We start from the raw sequence: 19,596 nt of genomic DNA on the forward strand, positions 1-19,596 counted from the left end.
ATAACTCGTCGAAGATGACAAGAAAGTAGAATAATATGACAAAAATTTGTTATTGCAAGTCAAAACTATCAATCAATCATTGCAATGATTGTGAAGTACTTTGTGGGTCAGATCTTGGGACCCAACAAGTAATTAAGAATTGGGTGCTCGATTCCTAAATCAAGTGCCCAATTTCTAAATAATTGGGTACATAATTTTTAGTATCAAGTACCTAATTATTTAAAAATTGGTACCCAATTGTTACTACGACTAAATTAGAATTGGGCACCCAATTTTTGAATTAAGAATCGGGTGCCTGATTATAAAGCTACAGGTGGGAGTTTCCCTTTGGCATCATATTTTTCCTCGAGGAAAGGCATGGTAGGAGATTGCTTAGACCAAGCATGTGCCTTGATGTATCAATATTTGACTAAGGTAATTATTCTACAATTTCAGGCATTGTCATAATTTTATTGGGACTAACTCATTGAATTTTTTGACAAAATGAAAAATCCATTATAGGTCTTACTATTCTTATTTTAAAAATGATTTTTTTAAGTTTTTAGTTTATTTTCTATTTTTTCATTATTTTTTAATCGAAAGTATCACTTAAATATAAAATAGTGAGATTCTAAAACTTTAATAACTTTTTTTATTTCTCATATTTCTCAAATTAATTTTCATGTCATTAATCAGCATGCAATTATTTTGAATTTTAAAAAAATGGGAAAAGTTAAATTTTGACTAAAGTTTGGTATCCATACAAGAGAGGTTTTAGAAACTATCTTAATCATCAATTAAAATTTAATAAAAGAAATCAATAAAAAATTAAAGAAAATTATTCTGATTAATCGTTGGTGTGTCGGGTGGCTTATTTTAAAAGGTTCACAAAAATATTTACTTGTGTCAAATTATGGTGTCTGTACATGATTGTGGTATCCTAAAATAACCATTTTAAAAAAGTAGTTTTTAAAGATCCATAACACAATAAAATATATCATATGCGTACACAAATAAATTACATATTCAAAATGATAATTCCAATCATTAAAATTTATATTTATGGAGATTGTTTTAATATTTAATCTCTAAATGACTCAAATTTTGGCATCAATTGACAAGATATTTCAAAACTAAGAAAAAACACTTCCACTTTATTGCCAAAATTGAGACCCAACTTCTTGCACTGACTCAAGAATTTAATCCAAATTTTGGACTCATGTTGTATAGACACTTGATACTCCAAAATTTATATATGGGATTCTAGATTTAATGTTTAGCAATGTGTACTTGTCTCTTCTATATCATTGGATGAATGCATCTCTATGCTTCAACACTTATGTTTATGTTTCATGCATGATATGTTAATATGTATGCTCATGATTATGTATTCTTATTGTATTTTGATATGCTCATAGATGTATTGACATCTCTCTCATATTCTTATCTTTGGGTGATGATATAAGCTCATGACTTAAAATTTTATCGCTTGGATAGATTAGATATGAATATGAGATTGACCCCTTGTGATCATAGGAGAGTGAAGAGGTGAGAAGAAACCAAAATGAGATGACAATATATTATTTAAAAGAAGTGAGATAAAATAAACATAGTTACCCAACATGTTAATTAAAGATGAATAAGACTGTCCCAACATTCAAATGCAAAGACAAGCTAAAATGACCCTTAATTGTAAGCTATTATGCAAAGGTGCAATTGCAAGGGTTATATGAGTAGGTCCTAGTTTTTATCATCGAGCCTTACTAGGGACATCAAAAGATCATCGAATCATCATAATAATAACTATGAGGATGTGAATATGAGCTATATAAGATAGAAGTTTGTGAACCCAACCTAAGCATCAAATACATAAAGGTCAAGATGATTGTATAGTTAGATTCTCTAGGTTTAATGTAGTAAGATTATGATTGCATTAAGAGGAAAACTATAGAGATTTCCATAAGCATCCACTTGCAAAAAATAGATAGGTATGATACCCTATAGATTCTATGTTTCAAGTGGGACAAGAAAGATGCTCAAAACACCTAAGATCAACAAGGTATACCCATTGGAAGAAAGAAAGGGAAAACATGTCCCATGCCCCTAGTCCTCTAGTTCATGAAATCCATGAGAGACTATTAGGGAGGGAACCTTTAGTAAAGAAATCATCATAAATAATATACAAAGAAAAATAAGTCAAGCAATCTTCAACCAATTTTAATTTAACTACATGTGTAGAAGTCATGTGACTATCTCCTTAGTACTCAAGTCTTCCAATTTGAGAAGTATCACAACATCTTATACTATAACTAAGGAGTCTAATAAGTGTTGAGAAACACACAATGTCTAGGGGAAATTTTGAGGAATACTATTGAAAAGTTTGTAATAGAAACACCAATGCAACAAGGAGACCTTGATAAGATATGCAATTTTGGTACCGTACACCTAGAAAAGAATCAATTCCAAGCTAAGAACAATAAACAAAAAGGAGATGAATAGTTCAAAGTAGGACAAAAGAACATATTTGTGTCACCATTTACAAAATATAAACCTCTTTTGGTCAAATCTCATTTCTCTATCCAAACTCAACTTTAAAAAAAACCCATAAAATACCCTTTTTATACCCTAGAGTGAATTTCATCATTATATAAATTTCATACTATTTTTATTAGCTATAATATGTTATACATTTAAAATATTTTAAGTAGGTATTTTATATGGAGGTTCACATAATCATTGAACATGGTGAACCAAGTGAAAAAAGTCATGAATCTAGAAGGAAGGAACCTATACTCGCTAGATATGTGAGAAGGTATCATGTACCCAAACAAATAATTGAAGATTAGATAGGAAGCATATTAACAACAAACTAACTAAAGCTACATGTTTTCATTGTGAATAGGGACCTAGAACTTTAAAAGATGCTTTGAATAATGAAAGTTGGATAGAGGCAATAGATGAAGAAATAGAGAAAATTGAAAGGAATGATACCTTGACTATTGTTCCTAGACCCAAGGTCAAAAATGTAATTCATACAAAGTCAATTTAAAAAAAAAAATTTAATGAAAATGTTGAATTATTGAAAAACTAGGCAATGCTAGTGTGTAAAGGATATGCTCAAGAAGAAGGTATAGACTATGGAGAAACACTTGCTCCTATTGCCTGACTTAAAGAATTTAGAATATTACTTGCATATGTTGCACATCAAGGATTCAAAGTGTATCAAATGGATGTAAAATCAACTTTCTTGAATAGAATTCTAGAAGAAGAAGTCTACATTAATCATCTTGGATGTTTTATTGATCCAAATAAAAGAAGCATGGTCTACAAACTACATAAAGCTTTATATGGCCTGAAATAAGATCCTGGAGTATGGTATGAAAGACTACATGGATATTTGGTGGGGATTGGTTTTAAAGAACACATGATAATAGTAGTCTATATATTAAAGAAGGACTATAGAATAAGATATTCTTAGCAAAAATATTTGTCGATGATATTTTATTCATAGGTCATATGACTTATGTAAATCATTCTCTGAAGAAATGAGGAAAGAATTTGAAATGTTAATTTTTAGAGAGATAAAATTATTTGTTGGTTTAAATTTTCATCAAATGAAGGATGAAATCTACATTACTCAATCAAAGTACATGAAGGAAATACTGAAGAGTTTTGAAATGGAAGATTTCAAATGAGTTGGAACACCTATGTCTATTGGACACAAACTATCCAAGAATGATGATTCAAAGGAGGTAAGTCAGACTACCTACAAATCCATGATTGGAAAACTTCAATATATTGTACACACAAGGCCTGATATTGCATTAATGGTTGGTATAGTTATAAGATTTTCTACAAATGCTAGAGAAAATCATATGATGGAAGTCAAAATTGTTGGCACTAAGTCATGTTCGTTATTAGTGACAACACTTATTTAGATTTTGTATGGTTACCAATCTCTTCGAAAAGTCTCCAATGTTTGCCAAGAAATTCAGTGGTTACCAAGTTTCACAGTTCATACCAAGCATTCTAGTGGTTACCAAGTGAATTTAGGTAGTGCAAAGTCCAATAGTTTAGACTAAGTAGTTCAATTCCTACCAAGTAGTCAATAGTTACTAAGATTTGCAATGTCTACTAAGTCATGTGATGTGAAGCTAGTGTTAACTAAGTGATGGGATGATTAGTGTTTATCGAGTGCAGCCATGGCAAACGTGGAATTTAGTTTCTACCAAGTGACACTGTATCTACCTAGTCTCTAGTGTATACTAAGTTTTAAACTATGTTGAGTGATTACTATGGACCGATCCTCTACTTCTATTGAGTGGATGATGATGTCAAGTAATGTAGTGGATGTTGTGTATCAAAATGTCACCAAGTTAGCTTTTAGAACCCAAGTTTCTACATTTGGGTTAACTCAGTAATATTGGTGTTAACTTGTGTTTTGGCTGACCTTGTAATTGTGAGAATTAGGTTGGTATATATGTAATGTATTGTATCAAACCCAAGAAAGATGTAGTAGAAGTAATGTTTTGATGCATGACAATATGAATTTGAATTAGTAGTAGAGCAAAGTGTATAGAAAGGTCAAATCAAGAGTAGTCAAGTTACATCTATCACAAAGAGGTGATCAATACTTCAAGGATCTAAATCAGTAATTTAGTTGTAAGTTAGATCTATTATTTCATCCTAATAGGTGAATAAGCTCCAAATCCTTTAACATGGTAGACTTAACAATCTTTTTCTTTAAATCTCTTTACTGAGTGCATACTTCATTGTATGTTTGTAAAACCTCTAACAAGGTGGACCTAGCAGTCCTAATTTCTCCTAATAGGGTAATCATCAGAAGTGATCACTGTAAGACTTAATAGGCCAACTTTATACTATAGTATTGAAGGTTTGTGGGTATCATCCCCACCTCAATTTTACTTTCTATTTGGAAGGTTTCTGGGTTACCAAATATTGTATTCAAAGTGTTTTGTGCTTTTAGTTTCTTATGCATGCAATAGATTAGATCTATTGATGATAAATGGATTATTTTATTAAGTGTTGAATTTGTTCAAAAAAATTGAGGTTACTAATTCACCCCTCCCCTCAGTAACCTAGCTAGTTTTGATTATTTCCAACAATTGGTATTAGAGATTTGTGGTTCTTAGGATAAAATTTGACAGCTTGAGCAAAGATCAAGGAAAATGGAGATGTCCAAACATGAAAAAGCTATTGATAATGAAAAGCTAGATCTGGAGATGGCCATAGCTCAACTCAAGGAAGCAAAAGAGCATATTTTGCAATCCCTAAAAATAAGGAACTTGCAAATCAAATGAACGACCACAAGTATGTTGAAGATTTCTTCCCCTCAAGTAGTTGAAATGAAAAAAATGATGCAATCAAAGAACACCTGGAAAAGAATGGTTCCCTGTAACAAGAAGTAAGAAAATTGAAAATAGAACAAGAAATTTAGAAAATAAGATTGTGTGAAATTTTGAAATAGAAAAATAAGGCAAAAGAAGACTTGGAGGCAAGGAACACTGAAATGCAAAATCAATCCCTTCAACAAGAAAGTCTTATCAATCAACTCTCCAATGCAAGTGAATAAGTCATGAGTCTAAGATCTGAAAATGAAAGACTAAGGAATGATTTAAACACTGAAAAGCAAACCAATGGAAGGTTGAAAGTTGATCTAAATTTTGAGAAGCAACTCAAAGAAAGAATAATGAAATCCAAGGTAGACATGGATCAATCAAATCAACAAAATGAGAAAAATATTTATAGGAAAAAAGGTAAATCAAGACTTGGATACAAAGAAGAAGGTGAATATTTACAAAACAAGGTGCTCAAAGGAATCAAAGACCTACTTGCAATCACTATGGTAAGATAGGTCATACATCAAAAAAATGTTGGAGTAATGGAAAGACAAAATTCAATGGAAAATGCTACAATTATAGTAATCATGGTCATAAAGCTAATGAATGCAAGGAGAAACCAGAATTTGAAGGAAAATGTCATAAATGCAAGAAACAAGGTCACAAGGCATCTGAATGTAGATCTAAACCATTCAATCCAACTCAACAATTTGTAAAGGCAATATTTGGTTGGGACTAAAATACTTGGTATAAATGTCACTATTCTGGAGAATATGGACATATTGGCATAAAATATGCAAGGCATCACTTGAGAAGAAAGGATAGTACCATAAGATGTTACACATGTACTAAACTTGGTCATATAGCTAACAATTGCATGAATATAGGTAAAGTTGATGATGAAAAGAAAGCAAAAGAAGATAACATTAGGAAGTAAATGAGACAATAGTGGATTCCTAAATCTACCAACAAAACTAGTTCAAGTGATGCTAGTCAAGTCACACAAGAAGTGGGTGACTCCATTATTTCCAACTAAGTTCTTAAGAAAGAACTAAAATTGTAGTTTCAAGGATAAATCTTAAATAGTTCAAATTGAAAGGAAGAAGAGATCAAAATTAGTATTTTAGACATAGAGGTATCACAAAAGTTCAGCATTAGTAATCACCATGTAAGGTAAGGTCATACCGAGTGAAGTTAGGAGTAACAAAGTTTTGTTTGGTTACTAAGTTACAAGCTTCTACTGAGCAATCTATGTAGATAGTGGATGAAAATCTATCATGCACTATGTCATTATAATTCTCATCGTACTAAGAATTAATGATTTTTTTTATCAAAAAGCAAGAATTCAATTTCATTTCCATCATGAATTTAGCATATTGAGAATAGAGTGATTTATAGAGCATTCTAGTGATCTTGAGCAATGTTTGTAGCTGAATTTTTTTAAAGAATTCTTAGTTTACGGAGTGATCATGGCATCTAGTAGTCATAGCAGCAAGGTGATGAAAGGATCTAAAATGTTGGTGTGAGGTGTTGAGTGGAAAGCTCCGAATTTCAAATTGGTACCAACGATTGTAGAATCCCTCGACCCAAATGGAGCTCAGTTGTAGATTCCACCAAAGGTACTTCCTATCAATGATATTCAAACTCATTTCAAAAATGTAGTTCAAGAGATAGGAACCCGAGAAATGGATAGTGCCCTATGTGAACTCTGTATGGATGGAACTCTTAAGCCTAAGCATAAATGCCTAGAGGAGAAATTATTAACCCATAGTCCTCACCTGCCACATAGCTTTCAAATTAAATGGATTAGATATATCTTAAGCCGAGTCCATAATGGTCAATTGTGGTTAGAGTAGCTAATTCTGATTATGAAGAAAATGATTCATCACATTACTAGTCTTCCCATGCTTACTAAGGTCAAAGTCACAAAAACACTAGGTTGAGATGAGCTATAGAAGAAAACCCTAGCTGAGTGGGACGATAGAGGAATGAAAATTAGCAATGTATCTAATGTAGAACTCAAATTTTGCATTCATATCATAGCTCATAATATTTATAGCTCAAGTTGACTCAATAGTGTGTCGTGTGAGGCAGTTGACCTAACTTATAAGGTTGTTAAGAAGAATTTGGAATATGACCTAGCAGATTTAACGTTGAAATAGCTGAACAAGAATATGGAAAGCATTAGAAAATTGAAAAATAATCCATGAATTTTTTTTTCTTTATTAACATTTTTGTTCTTTTATGTTCAAAAGATATTCCCTTCTAAAGGAATAGTCCTATGGAGAAAAGACACACTAGTCTTGTATCAGATAAATCAGTTCATAGTTGAAATGGGTGAAAATTTTGATAGTATCATGGACAATATTTTGAATTTTTCAAGGAAAAGATGAATAATATGTTTAGTAAATGACAAAAGTTTGTTGAAGACTATAAGGATGATCTCTATTTTATGGTAGATAGTGACAGAGTATACATTTAGGTAGTAAGGCCTAGAATAGTGTGGGTAAAACCTCTTCCTTATGATGTTAATATTGATGAGGAAAAATAAATAATTGAAGCCCTAGTTAATAAGCCTATAGATCCAAAGGCACCTATCTTTGGAACCTATGATGAAGCTAAAGCAAGAATAGAAATTGAGATCAAGCTTCCATAGGCAATGAATAAAGGAAAGAGGAGGATATCAAAACTATAAAAAAAATGCCCCTCTTATAATTACTAAGGGAAAAGGTGAAGATGAAGAAAAATGTAAGAAAGAAGAGGAATCTAAGAAGGAGGAAGAACCTATAAGAAAGAAAGGCAAGTTGATTATCACCGAGCCACCCAAGCCCTCCATAGTTGTATTCACCAGAAGATCCAAGAAGAAAGGAGGTAACAAAGTTGTGCTCAATAAGGCCCCTATCACCTTCCAAGAAATATTGAAGCAATTAGAAGAAGGTAATGGTATTGCTCATTTCAAAGCATTAAAGTATGAAACTAGAACAGATGCTAAAAAGATACAAATTGAGGAGTTGGTACTGACAAAGGTGGGAAAATGGAAATATTCCCCTTATCAAATTGCACCTCAAATTTCTAATGAGCTATTAATAAGGTTAAAGCCAAGATGGTAATCAACCATGCAAATAGTAAAGGACATATATGAACAATCTCTAAGATAGTTATTACCAAGCATTACCAATGTTGAGGTAAAGGAAGCCATGAAGAAAAATGAAGAAAAAATGACTATCAAATTTCATACTTGTTTAATTTTGGTAAAAGACATAGATCATGTAGTCAAGCATGCTACAAATATGTGGAAGAATATCTATCATCTACACAAACCTAGTGAAAATCTAGTTGGGATTAATGATGATGATGATGATAGTGATAAGGATAAAGATAATGAAGAAGACAATACTCCTTGTGTGACCATTGATGCTAAAGAATATCAAGATTTGATGAAGGATGGTGAAGAAGAGATAGAGGATGAAGCTGGAGAGGAAGCCATGTAAGAAGAAGAAGAAATTGATCTAGTTAGGATAGTTTTGGAAATCATAACCTTCCTTCCCCACTCTCCAGTAAAAATAGTAACATCATCAAGGATGGAGACAACTTCAATGAGTTTGATTGTGAGTACAGCAGATGCATCCATAGTCCAATCACTCTTTTCTCCCTTTCAACTCCAAGTATCTCTAATGGAAGTGTCTACCACTTCATCTACCAAGTTGAAGTCTTCTACTTCTTTAGTGTCCAAGTCTAGTTCATCAGCAACAAGTGTAGCTTCTAGTTCTATAGTTTTGTCTACTTTAGGTGTACATATTCTAGTAAGTTCTCCAATTGCACATACTTCTATTAGTATTCCACCTATAAATACTTCAATTTTGGGAAGTTTCCTAAGTACATCAGTTTTGGATTCTTTTAGTGCTCCAGTAAGTATTCCATCAATAGGCACTATATAAGTTTTTACTACAAGCCCTATTATTTCCACTATTGTTTCTATTTCAAAATCTAAAGCATTAATGTTAGAAGCTGAACCAAAACACAACTAAAACTTATAATTAATGGAAAATAAATTGAAGAAGACATAGATTTGGATAAGGAAATTGAAATTCCCAAGTTGGATTTAGACAATGCTACTATAGAGAAAATGAGATTAGTTAGTCAGCTAATTGAACAAAAAGCCAAGCAGAAGCAACTAAGACAAGAAAGAGATAGAGAATTTAGAATTATAGAGATGTTGAGAATATTTTGACAAAGGCTATAGGTGTTGATGTTGATTCATCTCAACACATTGTTTTGCAATTAGAAGAGGCAATTAATCAATTCAATGAGGATTCTAGCAGCCAATATAAGCTAATGGAGAAAGTAGAGAAGAAGTTTGATAATAAAGTACTTGAGCACATTGCGCAGAAAATAGCTATCCATTAGGTAGAGCTCTCTTCAATTTTGTCAAATCTTGAATCCTCCTACACAAATATAACATCTCTTTTTGCTAAGTTATGTGATGTTACCAAGTATAAAAAGGAAATTAAGGGCAAATTGAATAAGATTGATGAGGATTTGAAGGCTAGTACACAAAAGTTGTAGCTTGACCCAGTTCAAGCTTTGCATGCCATATGAAGATCAAATTCTAATTAGATATGTAGGCAGAGTTATTGAGAGAGGAAGCAAGGATCTAGTCTACACTTATAGACATCTAGAACATGATCCTTCCTATCATGGATACAATGTAGAAGCATAATACTTATTCAAAAACATTGATCCATGATAATAATTTTTCAATTGTAGATCATATGGTTGAACTATCTATAGAAGTCCAAGTTGCACTTCAAACTTGCAAAATTTTACAAGAAATCTGGGACAAGACCTTAACTCTTATGCTTAAGGTGCATTATGAGTTTCTCTCACATTTTGGTTTCTCTATATAAGTAGATTGTGTATAAATCTTTGGCATTATTGTCAAAAGGGGGGAGAGATATGTGCATAATATAAATAGGGGGAGAGATTAAGGAGGAAAGATATTTGTATATACACTTAGTATGTTATCATGCCTAATATGATATGTACATTATATGGGGGAGATAAATGCAAAATATATATACAACAGAGTTACAAAGAAAATTTTTGAAAAATCAAGAATCAAAATCAGCATGTCATTGTACATAAGTTTTGGTTAATAAGTGTTTTTCTCACTAATGCCAAAGGGGGAGATTGTTGGCATTAACTCATGTTTTTTATTAGTGACAAGACTTATTTAGATTTTGTATGCTCACCAAGCTCTTCAATCAGTCTCCAATGTTTGCCAAGCAATTTATTGGTTGCCAAATTTCACAGTTGATGCTGAGCATTCCAATGGTTACCAAGTGAATTAAAGAACTGTGAAGTCCAACAGTTAAGACCAAGCAGTTTAGTTCTTTGCAAGAAATAACTAGTCACCAAGCTTCATAGTGTCTATCAAGTCATATCATGTGAAGTTAGTGTTAACCAAGTGATAGGATGATTAGTGTTTGTTGAGTGCAGGTAGGGTAACGTGGAATTCAATTTCTACCAAGTGACACTATATCTACCTAGTCTCTAGTGTATACCAAGTTCAAAACTATGTTGAGTGATTAGTATGGACTAAGATTCTACTTCTACCAAGTGCATGATGATGTTGAGTAATGTAGTGGATGTCGTGTATCAGAAAGTCACTTATCTTTTAGAACTCGAGTTTCTACATTTGGGCCAACTCAATAATATTGGTGTTAACTTGTGTTTTGGCTGACCTTGTAATTATGAGAATTGGGTTGGTATATATGTAATGTATTGTATCATACCCAAGAAAGATGTAGTAGAAGTAATGTTTTGATGCATGAGAATGAAAATGTGAATCAACAATAGAGAAAAGTGTATAGCAAAGTCAAATTAGGAGTAGTCAAGTTACATCTATCACAAAGAGGTGATCAGTACTTCATGGATCTAAATCAGCAATTTAGTTGTAAGTCAAATCTATTGTTTCATCCTAACAAGTAAATCAACTTCAAATCCTTTAACAAGGCAGACTTAATAGTCTTTTCTTTAAATCTCTTTACCAAGTGCATACTTCATTATATGTTTGTAAAACCTCTAACAAGGTGGACCTAGAAGTGCTAATTGCTCCTAACAGGGTATACCATTAGAAGTGATCATTGTAAGCCTTAATAGACCAAATCTATATTGTAGTATTGATTTTTTGTGGGTTTCATCCCCACCCTAGTTTTACTTTTTATTTGGAACGTTTCTAGGTTACCAAATATTGTGTCCAAAGTGTTTTGGGCTTTCAGTTTCTCATGCATATGGTAGATTAGATCTGTTGATGATAAATGGATTATGTTATTAAGTACTGAATTTGTTCAAAAATTTTGAGGTTACTAATTTACCCCTCCCCTCTCAGTAACCTAGCTAGTCTTGATTATTTCCAACAAAAATAATTATGAGATATCTAAAAGACACTGAAGACTATTGTCTATGGTACAAGAAAGGAGGAAAATTTGAGTTGAAATCCTTTACTGATAGAGATTGGGCGAGAAACATTGATGATAGGAAAAGAACTAGTAGTGGAGAATTCTTTCTTGGAAAGAGGTTAGTATCATGGACAAGAAAGAAGGACAACTTCATCTCTCAGTCTACAATAGAGGAAGAATATGTTGCTGCAACAATCAATTGTTCCAACATAATATGGATCAAGGAATTATTGGCAAGAATGAAGGAAGAAATCAATGACCAAGTGGCTATCTATTGTGATCACACAAGTTCAATCAACATATCGAAGAATCTAGTAATCCACACTAAGAAAAAACACATTGTAATCAAGTATCATTTTATAAAGGAGTTAGTTCAAGAAAAAGAGGTAAGATTAGAATATGTGAACAAATAGGAGCATGTTGTTGAAATATTCACCAAGCCATTACCTAAGGATAATATTTTGTATCTTCATTCCCCTATCTAATGCTCATAAGAGTACAGATTAGTGATGCATTGTAATAGAGCTTTAGTGATAAACTATCATGTTGATGTATGAATTTCAAAGCATATTGCATATGAATTAGTACATCAAGTACATTGGAAATTCATTGTATAAATTCTTTAGCACTTGATGTCAAAAAGGGAGATAGTTATGTCAAGACAAAGAATTAGAGGAATTTTTATAAGAGCAAGAGGAAGGGTTGTTTCAAACAAAGTCTGAAGATAAGAATTTAGAGATAGAATCTCAAAGGGAGTTCCCATTAATGAAGAATTAGAATGAAACTAGGGATATTATAAAATTTTATAAATTAATCTATTGCTCTAGGTTTTTATATGCTAATGACATGTTCTATTTCCACAAATAAAATAAATAAAGATTGTTTAAAACAATTATTCAATTGTATATTTTTATTGATGTTACACAAGTGTCACACTCTAATCGAGCACAAATAGTGTTAACCGAGACATGTTAGGTATTGAAGAAGACTCTAGTATGAACTAAGAAGAATTAAGTATGAACCAAGCTTAGTTGGTAATCAAATAGAGTTAGTATTAACTGAGTTAGACCAGTCAATTAAGGGATCTAGTATTAATTGAGTTAGTTCAATTGACAAAGGAATTCAATGTTAACCAAGTGACTCATTTTAGTATTAGCTAACTATCAACATATTACTTCTATTAATTAAATGGTTAATACAAGCCAACCCAATAGATGTTAAATATTTTTTTTATAAGGGTATTCAACTTGACTTGACATTAGGTTTCATATATATGAAAGGGAAAGTTGTGGATTGAAATGTGAATTAATTTTGAAGAATGAGAAAGATGGGAATTAAAAAGGATATTTGATTAAAAATAGAACATTCAAGAAGTTGCATAGAATTACAAAGTCACTTACTTCATCAATCAGGTCAATCATTGTTACTCTCCAACAATTTTAGCAGTAAAGAAATCTCTTAGCATAGTTGAATTAACAATAATCTTATAAATCCTCCAACAAGGTAGAATTTCAAGATTAAAGTGTCTAAAGACCTCTAACAAGGCCACTTATAATAGGGTGATTCAAATCCTCTAACAAGGTCATTGGTGTTTTAAAATGCTAGGTTTCAAAAACCCAAAAAAATGGTGACTCTTTTGGGGATTTATTGAATGGCATATGAAAATTTTTCTACAGCAACAAGGTTGAGAGGTCATTTCCTTGCCATTGTTGAAGATTCATGTCTCCTAGTAATATTTTATTGAGGACAATAATAGCTTTGAGGGTTGAGTCTAAATTGTGTTGTTACTAAGAGAGTTCATCTTCAATCAATTTAGTTAGGCTTTGTTTTAAAGTATGTAAAAAATCAAAGTCATAATTGATCAAAAGTTTTCACTTCTCTAAGTGTTTGATGATTTGAAAGTTTTATACGTTGAAAGTTCAGTTCAAATTTGTTAAGTGATCAATCATGTTTTAAATCTTTCTCACAATTGTGAGTGGTAACTCTCTAAAATGATCTTTGTAATATTGGATACAATTGTTCAATTGTGTGTTGTCTTTGATGTTACACAAATGTCATATCAGTCAACAGACAAAGTCTACTGAGCTCATTTGGTCAGCAAAGAAAATTACAAAGTCTACTGAGCTCAATTGGTTATTAAAGAAAATCCCAAAGTCTACCAAGCATTTCTAAAAGTTTTTTTGTGGAAATAGTTTTTACCGAGCTCACTCAAGCATTGAATGATTTTGTGGCATAAGTCAATGTTTATTGAGCTCACTAGGTTAACAAAGGAAAGTCAGTGTTTACCAAGTTCACTCAGTCTCCAAAGGATTTTTTAGAGTTTTCAGTGCTCACCAAGCTTCAATTGGTTAACACTGGAAATCATTTCTAGAGAAATGTTTACCAATCAGGGTTAGCTAATGAAGGATTTCATTGTTTTGGGAAATAAAATTTAATTATTTAATGTAATGATTATAGCTTACTGATGTAATGATTATTGGTAATTGCAACTTGTAAATGAGCCAACTTGATAATTTGTAAGGTATAAATAAAAGGTCAAGTTGTGAATTCTAAATGTATGGATGAGTGTAATGAGCGAGCATGCAAGTGTGTTGATTATGTGAAGAGGAAAGTGTGACAAAATTTTGAAGAAGGATCAAATATCCTTGAGCAGTAGAAAAGTTGTATTTGATTAGAAGAGGATCTAGAAAAGTAGAAAAAAGATCTATATGAACAATTCAGTTGCATCTCATTTAGGTCAAGACACTGTTACTTTCTTGCCACTGTAGCAGTGATTTCTAAATCTTTTAATAGAGTCGGTTTAACAACCATTTTGTAAATCCTATAACAAGGTGAAAATTCTATTGAATTTTTCTAAAGACCTCTAGCAAGGCCAATCCTAGTAGGGTGATTAAATCCTTTAACAAGGTCACACCTTATAGTGTATTTTGTAACCTTTAATAGGGTTGGCTCCTAACAAGGCTCACTTTAGAAGAGTGAAAATTGGTAGCTAGTTACTTGGTGGTTTTTCCCAATTGGGTTTCCATGTTAAATATGGTGTCTCATGTGTTCATGTTATTTCTTTTATGCATGCATGTTAATCACTATGAATTTTTAAGATCTGCTAAAGATAACACACATTGTGTTTACTGAGTTACAACATTTTTCTGTAAAGCTACCAAGTGACAGTAGTAACTAGTTTTATATGACATCTAAGGAGTATATGGATTTGTTTTTGTGGTAATTGATTCACCCTCAGTCCTAGTTACTCTTTTTATATTTCCAACAATTGGTATCAGAGCATTTGATGCTTGCAAGAAGGATTTCAATAATCTAAGCTAAAGATTAGGATTTATTACAAGAGAGAAATTCCAAGGCTTAACATGGATAACTTTTCAGCATGACAAGGTCTTATGAGACTCCATCTGGCTTCCATTGGAGATACATGATTGAAATACCTTGATCAAGAATATGTAACTCCCTTTGTTACATTATCTATCAATGACATTGCTGAGAAGAAGACTCATAACACCATGATGATAGACATTGCATCAGCCCTAAGCTATGAAGAATTTGATGATATCAAGGACCACATAACTACCTTTGAAATATGGAACAAGCTAAAAGATATCTATGGAGGTGATGGAAATGCAAGAAGAGCCAAAGAAGAAATTCTAAGAGGACAATTTGATCAGATGAGGATGAGAGAGGATGAAAACATTGCTAAATATGTTGAAAGATTTAAAGCAAGTGTCAGTGCAATCAAATATTTTGGAGGAGATATCAAAGAGGAAATAGTTGTAAGTAAATTTCTTAGAACATTGCTTCCGATTTATGCAATTAGAGCTTCTGCAATTTAAGAAACAAGATGTGAAGCAAATCATAAGATAAATTTAGAGGCCATAGTAGGAAGATTGACAACATTTGAGCTACATAACTATGACAACTATGTTCTAGCTTCCAAGAACATTGAATCAACATTTGAAGCCAATATTTCTCTTAAAGATCAAGGCAAAACGATAAAGAACTATGTCATGTGAATTTTGATAACCTGGTGAAAATAAGTGAATTTAGGAAAGTAAGAGGCATTCCTAGCATTAAGAAACCTAATGTTGGTCTATGCAAGAATTTTTAGATTGGTAAAAAGTGAAAGACTAGCTTTAAAAGTAAAAACTATCAGTATAAAGAAATTTTGGAAATTGTGCATACTAATTTATGTGGACCTATTGGAATTGAGAGCTATAATGGAGAAAAGTTCTTCATTCTTTCTATTGATGACTATTCTAGAATGATGACTATCATGTATCTGAGAGAAAAATTAGAAGCATTTCAGAAGTTCAAATGGTATTTGGCCAGAGTAGAAAAGGAAATAGGGAAAAAACTAAAATGTTTAAGACTAGACAAAGGTGGTGAATTCATCTCCCGTGAATTTAATAACTTTTTCATTGAAAGAGGAATCAAAAATAGGTATCAGCTCTTGGAACTCCTGAGTAGAATGCAATAACTAAAAGAAGGAATAGATCTATCATGGATTATGCAAAGACATTAATGATTGAAAAGAACATTGCTATCAAATACTGGAAGGAAGGTATCACCACTATAGTTCATACCTTGAACCAAATACAGTTGAAGGACTCATTCAAAACCCCCTATGAGTTATGGTATGGCTATAAACCTAATGTAAGTTACCTAAAAGTATTTGGAAGTAAATGTTACATATTGAAAGAATATAGAAAAGCTAAATTTTATCTGAAGGGTAATGAAGGTATATTTTTGGGATATTCTTGCAAGAGTAAGGCATATAGATGTTTGAATTTATCTACTCACAAAGTTATAGAAAGTGCACATGTCAAAGTTGATGAGTTTGCAAAGAGGACTGAAAAAGAAAGAAAAAAGGAACCAGAAGATTACAAGAATTTTTTTTTCATTGAACTTGATACAGTGCCAGATACATCTATCAATCAAGAAACAAGTACTCGCAAGTCTTCAGTCTCTGAGTTGCAAGAAGTTCAAACTGAGTTGCAGGAACCTGAGTCACATTTAGATGCCATCGAGCATATTCCTACTGAGTTCGAAGGACTCGAGTAGTAGTCAAATCAACTAGAGCTAAAAATTGAAATTCAAAATGAAGATAGTGGAACTCAGTCAAAAGGAAAGGAACCTATATTGGCCAAGTATGCTTGGAGACATCATGCACCAGATCAAATTATTGGAGACAAGTCTAAAGGTACTATGACAAGAAGAAAGCTAAAAGGTAATTTTTTACTTGTTGATTTGGAACCTAGAAATGTCAAAGATGCATTGGAGAATGAAAATTGGATTGAGGCTATGAATGAAGAGATAGAGAAAATAGAGAAGAAAAAAATATGGACTCTTGTACCTAGGCCTAAAGAAAAAAATGTGATTGGAACAAAGTGGGTATCTAGAAATAAGTTGAATGAGAATGGTAAGTATCAAGAAACAAAGATAGATTGGTATGTAAAGCTACTCTCAAGAAGAAGGAATTGATTATAGAGAGACTTTTGCTCCTACTTCAAGACTAGAAGGTGTTAAGACTTTACTTGCATATGCTGCATACAAAGGATTTATGGTATATCAGATCGATGTCAAATCAACATTTCTCAATGGTATTCATAATGAAGAAGTCTACATTGAGAAACCTGAAGGTTTTTTTGATCTAGACAAGAAGGACAAGGTATGCAAGTTACAAAAAGCATTGTATGGTATGAAACAAGCCCCTAGAGCATGGTATGAAGGATTGCATAACTATCTTATTTAGATTGGTTTTTCAGAGATCTAATGATAACAATACCTTGTATATCAAGGAAGGACCAGAAAAAAAGACTATTTTGGTAGAAATATTTGTGGATGATACTTCATTTAAAGGGAATGATGATCTATGCAAAGAATTTTTAGAGCAAATGAACAAGGAATTTGAAATGTCTATGTTTGGTGAGATTAAATTCTATGTTGGTCTTCAAATTCAGTAGAACAAGAATGGTATCTACATTACCCAGTCTAAGTACATCAAAGAGATACTCAAGAATTTTGGTATGGAAGATTGTAAACTAGTTGGAACACCCATGTGTACTAGATTAAAGCTTACCAAGGATGATGAATGAAAATAGGTAGATCAGACCTTGTATAGATCAATGATTGGAAAGTTGCAATATGTAGTTCATACAAGGCTTAATATTGCTCTTGTAGTTGGTATTGTGGAAAGATTTTTAGTAAAACCTAGAGAGAATCACATGATGGAAAGATTATTTTAGGAAAAATATTTGTGGATGATACTTTGTTTACAGGGAATGATGATCAATGCAAAGAATTTTTAGAACAAATGAACAAGGAATTTGAAATGTCTATGTTTGGTGAGATCAAATTCTTTGTTGGTCTTCAAATTCAATAGAGAAAGAATGGTATCTACATTAATTATTCTAAATACATCAAGAAGATACTCAAGAAGTTTGGCATGGAAGATTGTACACCAATTGGGACACCCATGTGGACTGGATTAAATCTTACCAAGGATGATGAATCAAAAGATGTAGATCAAACCTTATATAAATTAATGATTGGAAAGTTGTAGTATGTAGTTCATACAAGGCCTGATATTATTCTTGTAGTTGGTATAGTAGCAAGATTTTCAGCAAAACCCAGAGAAAATCACATGATGGAAATCAAAAGGATCTTGAGATACTTGAAAGCACTGAAGATTATGGACTGTGGTACAAATTGGGAGGAAATTTGGATTTGAAAGTGTTTATTGATGTTGATTGGGTAGGAAACATTGATGACAGAAATAGTACAAGTGTTGGAGCATTCTTCTTGGAAAGAGGTTGGTCTCTTGGACAAGTAAAAAGCAAAATTGTACATCCCAATCTACAATAGAAGTAGAGTATGTTGCAATAGCAATAAAGTGTTCTAATATGGTTTGGTTTAAGCAGTTATTGGAAGGCATGAAGGTTGAGATCAAAGAGCTAGTTGATATGTTTTGTGATAATACAAGTGCAATCAACATAGCATAGAATCTAGTAATGCATTCCAAAACCAAGCACATTTCAATAAAGTATCACTTTGTCAGAGAATTGGTGTAGGATAAGGAGATCAAATTGGAATATGTCCATACAAAGGAATAGATTGTTGACATATTCACCAAGACATTACCTAAGGGTGCATTCTTGTATCCACGAGGTAAGCTAGGGGTGATTCCCCTATCTGAAGCTCACTAAAATAAAGTTTTAGTGATGTACCAAGTTGAAGATCTATCACTTGATGCACCATAGTCATGGAAACATTGTATATGAAGAAGTATTCAAAGTACATTGTTACTCATTTGATATGTATTGTCTTTGGCATGTGTTGTCAAAGAGGGAGAGTATACTGTCATATATTTCTAAAATTTAAATTTATTTGTGGAGAGCATTCCATTTAGAAAAGAAGCTATGTAATTATTTTATAGAGGAAGATTACTGCATTAGAGAAGTTTGTGGCATAAAATCTAAGAGGGAGAAATGTTTTGTCAGAAAAAGATTTGTTTTCAAATTTCATCTACTATGACATGTTGTGTTGCCATCAATGCCAAAGAGGGAGATTGTTGGATACAATTGTTCAATTATGTGTTGTCTTCGATGTTACACAAATGTCATATCAGTCAGTAGATAGAGTTTTCCTAGCTTAGTTGGTCAGCAAAGAAAATTACAGAGTCTATTGAACTTAGTTGGTCAGGAAATAAAATTCTAGAGTCTACTGAGCATTTTTGAAAGTTACTCTATGGAAACAGTTTTTACCAAGCTCACTTAGGCATTGAAGGATTT

The sequence above is a fragment of the Cupressus sempervirens genome, chromosome 4, assembly GCF_028749045.1.
Source record: "Cupressus sempervirens isolate cs-2001-9-10 chromosome 4, ASM2874904v1, whole genome shotgun sequence".
In the NCBI taxonomy this organism is placed as follows: Eukaryota; Viridiplantae; Streptophyta; class Pinopsida; order Cupressales; family Cupressaceae; genus Cupressus; species Cupressus sempervirens.